Source organism: Malus domestica, chromosome 15, assembly GCF_042453785.1.
Source record: "Malus domestica chromosome 15, GDT2T_hap1".
NCBI lineage: Eukaryota > Viridiplantae > Streptophyta > Magnoliopsida > Rosales > Rosaceae > Malus > Malus domestica.
In genome coordinates this window covers 15,364,887-15,369,608 of record NC_091675.1, presented here as the reverse complement: position 1 = coordinate 15,369,608, position 4,722 = coordinate 15,364,887, and positions in this window count along the sequence as shown.

The window sequence follows — 4,722 nt, the reverse complement described above, 5'->3', positions numbered from 1 at the left end:
CCAAGATTTGGGCTACGTCCACACTGATTATGTATTTATCTGAGGGAGAGAGAGCTCTGAGAGAAAGAGCTTTGAGAGAGAGTGAGGAGCCTTAGGCATTGCCTCAGAAATGGCTTCCCCTAATTGTGAGGGTGAGGGGTCCTTTTATAGAATAAGGACTCCTCACTTATTACATATTTGCCCCTTTCTTTATTACATAATTACATTTAAGTCCCCTGAGTATTTATACGAGGTCTAAATACGAGGCCCTAAATATGGTATAAACAGTAGTCCCCCAAGTCTTCAATCAAGAGAGTCTTTTGGCTGGAGACTTGAAATTCAGTCCATGTGTGGGCCGAAGTAACTAGATGTTATCTTGAACTGATGCTCGATATGAGGCGGTGCTCAATCTGAAATGATGCTTAACTAGAAGTAGCACACACTGCGAGACTATGAGGCTCGTGGCTTATGTTGCCTTGGTTGGCTCAGCTTGTGGTGTTTGACGGTGAGGGAGTCCTTTTTATAGAATAAGGGCTCACTCCTCAATACATGAATGATGGGCTAGAGTTGATGCTCTCTAATGATGGTGAGGGAGTCCCTTTTATAATATAAGGGTTCGCTCCTCAGTACATGAATAATGGGTTAGGAGTGATACTCGTGGCGATGTGGTTGCTCAGCTGGCGGCGATACTCTCTAACTTAGGTGAGGGAGTCCCTTTTATAAAATAAGGGCTCGCTCCTCAATACATGAATGATGGGCTAGAGTCCACCAAGTATTTTTCATGAGGCCCAGTATATGGTACATAATGTAGTCTTCCAAGTCTTCGATCAATAGAGTCTATTGGCTGGAGACTTCAAATTGAATCCATGTATGGGCCGAAGTGGTGGTTGTTCGGATGCGGTATTTGTATACTCTGCACTGAAGCTTTATAAGTGAAGCTTTGAAGCTGGAGCTCTGTAAATGAAGCTTTTGAAGCTAGAGCTTTTGTAAATGAAGCTTTTGAAGCTGATTGACATGAGTGATGCTCATGAATGTTTGATTGACATGAGTGATGCTCATGGATGTTGACATGAGTGATACTCATGAATGTTGACATGAGTGATGCTCATGAATGTTGACATGAATGATGCTCATGAATGTTTATGTATGATTGATATGAGTGATGCTCATGAATGTTTGTGTATGATTGACATGAGTAATGCTCATGTATAATATGAAGTACTGGACGTACTTTTGATCACCTGGTTGGTGGCATGAAGGAGAGTATGGGTTGTACATTTCATCACCTGGTTGGTGGCATGAATGGCTAGTTGCCAAATGATATTAGAGTACGGGTTGTTCATTTCATCACCTGGTTTGTGACATGAATGGCTAGTTGCCAAATGATATTGGAGTATGGGTTGTACATTTCATCACCTGGTTGGTGGTAATAGCGGCAGGTTGCCGAATAATTTGGAGTACTAGGCATACTTTTGGTCACCTGGTTGGTGATAATAGAGGCAGGTTGCTGAATAATTGTGGAGTACTAAGCGTACTTTTGGTCACTTGGTTGGCGCTATTTTGGGCTTATGAGCCTTCGCCCTCCACAACATGCCAGCCCATTTATTTTGGGCTTTTCATTTTTTTTACCCTCTGATGGGGTTTATACAAATATCTCCGAAAGATAAAAAAAATTACATCATTAAAAAATAATGGTTTCGACAGTTGCAGATTGTTGGTGCGTACTGCGCCTACTGTGTACTGGGTTGCTTCTGTTGGTAGCGTTCGTTGGCTTGGATGGTTTTTAAGAGACTGGGAGTAACAGCTGCTGTCAGATCTGAATTCGAATGAGCTGGCTTGTTGGCCCATGATCCTCATGGTTGTGGACTGCACCACCCCACTATGCATCCCATTAATATTATCTGCTTTTGCTTTTGTTTCCTTTTCCACTGCACATCTCTCTTTTACTGCATTTATTATTCTGTTGCTAAGGTCCATGTGCATTAGCCTTTGCAGATGGCATACAAGGAATGATTAATAGAATTAATAATAAGAAAATAATCTTATCTCTGCTTTTGCTTTTCCCGTGGTATTCGCAAGAGATGGTAACTGAGGTGCGTAGGACCAGTGGTGGAGTCAAATTGCGTTAGTGACTTTGAATCTGAGGTACCCATCCTCTACCCATGTGCTTTTGCAGTGGAATCTGAGGTGCCTTCGACTGATAATCTTCAATGAAATGAAGAACCCAGTTCCGGAAATGGCAAGGTATGTAGCCTTGGTATTCGGGGTGTTTCGGTGCTTTGAACAAGATTGTACGAGTATTTATTTACCTAATTCGGACGACGGATCTAGTCTTCTCCATCATATTCCAATTTCCCAACTTTGATCTCTCATCTCCTCTCATCTCCTCTCCTCTATGTGTGTCGCCTCTGTGTGTGGTAGTAGTAATTCAAAAGAATTCAGAACAAGGAAGGAGGTCTAAGTTTTGGAAAAAATGACACTTCCTAATGAAGCCAATCTGCTATTTCTTTTTGACCTCGCATGGCGGTGTCTCGGTTGTTGCTACAAGAGAAATAATCAGAGTTGCTCATTTCGCTACCAGACTTCGATCTGTAACTCTTAAAGCCCCCTCCCGAATCCCTACGCTCAATCACAACGCCATTTGGCCGGGACGCACCTTGGCTAGTGTCTCCCTGTAGAAGCTCTGCCCGATAGAGTCAGAATATGTGACCTTTTTAAGATAGTTGCAAGTCATGATGAAGTTGGAGAGGTCTTGGAGGTTGAGGTAACTGGCGCACTGAATCAGCGAATTCATGTTCAGATCGACGATGGTTGTCGCCGGCGGAGACGACAACCTCTGGTTCCAATTCATCTGCGGATCTAACTCCAGCTTAAGCGTATGAGTTGTGGGTGGTTATCCATGAATACCGATTGAATAACAGACCTTCACCTTTGATGTGGGACTGGTGGGTTGAATCCGGGTGCATCTGGGTCGGGTGTTGCCATTTGCAGCGCAGGTTTGACAGCTCAGACAAGAGTCGCAATCGCTGTCTTTCGAAAAGCTGTCTCTCCGATCTCAAGTCCCCAGGTTTTTCTCTGTTTTTGGAGACAATTTCAGGGTATTGGTTTATCTTGAAAGATATGGAGATGGGGCAGAGAGCAAATAAAAGCGGAGGTTCTTGGGCAAGTGTTGTGACTTGTGCCTGAGTTTCTCTTTCTCTCTGTAGATTGAATGGGTGTGTCTCTACGTGTGAGTGTTGGGTTGTTTGGTTCTTGGGTTTCTACAGATTTCCGGTGGAGGTTGTGATACAAAAAAAAAATGAAAAGAGAACCGACGTAATTTTTTGTGTCGTTTCCCAAAGACGGGGTCAAATGTTGATGCACAAAACTGGAGGTCTTGGAACAACGTAAATCCGACCGTGAATCTACATGTAATGTAAATAACACAAGGTGTATCGTGGTTCACCTCAAGGTTTGGACTATGTCCATACTGATTATGTATTTATCTGAGGGAGTGAGAGCTCTGAGAGTGAGAACTTTGAGAGAGAGTGAGGAGCCTTAGGCATTGCCTCAAAAACGGCCTCCCCTAATTGTGAGGGTGATGGGTTATTTTATAGAATAAGGACTCCTCACTTATTACATATTTACCCCTTCCTTTATTACTGACACACCCCGTCCCGAAGGAGGGCATGCTGGCCGTCACGTGAGAGTGACGTAACCATTTACACAGTTTGGAAGCTTTAAAAATACAATTACTAAGATGAAACACCCGAGGGTGAGTCCTACTTTTGTGAATTCTGTCAGAACACCGTTGGATTCCTCGTGGCCATCAAAGCTCTGTTATCTAGAACCTGGAGGGGCGCAAAACAAAATTGAGTGGGTCAGTAAAACAAAGTTTTTCGAAAACCTTTCATTTAAAAAATTTCTAACCCCTCGCCGTAAAACCTGTATACTTTCCCAGAAATTTATTATAAAAACATAAATATATAAATCATCAAAACTCCGCTCACCATCTATCAACATAACATTTTAGAAAGAATATGCCATGCCATGCCAAAATATAATATGAATGCATCGATATAAATCAGGTGAAATAATAAATCAACCGGAGACCCTACAGTGGTCCTGTACGGCTGATTCTATAGCTTAATATCCCATCCAGCCGGAGTCACCAACTGTGACCTGTACGGCCCTACCGAAGTCACCAACTGTGACCTGTACGGCACTACACTGCACATAAGTCGGAACTACCTATAGTAGTCTGTACGACTAAGATGGTGAAATAATATGCTCTAGTGCTTCTCTCATCAATCATCTGTGCACATAATCTAAGGTCACCTACCAGTCGGAACCCCTCTAATGGTCTGTACGACTGGCATGTCGGAACCACCTCTAGTGGTCTGTACGACATCCACCTACTTGGATCCAAGGCGAGCTTGCGGTGTGGTGAATAATATAAGCACTAACACCTAGGGTGCAGGTTATGAGCTTCCAATGCAATTCACATAAAATAAATCGTATGAATAATGTAAAAACTCACATGTGCGTCAACAGCGTCAATTCACATATATATGCATCAATTATCAATTCAAATATCTCATCGATTGCATGCATGGCATTTTAAAACATATTTTCATATAATTGCATTTTTCTGGGAAAAACAGTAGTATATAGGTAATACGAAAACAAAACTTCCCACTCACCTGGAGTTCGCCCTACAACTCCCTAGCACAATACGTCAAGGCGTCATGACGATCGGCGCCT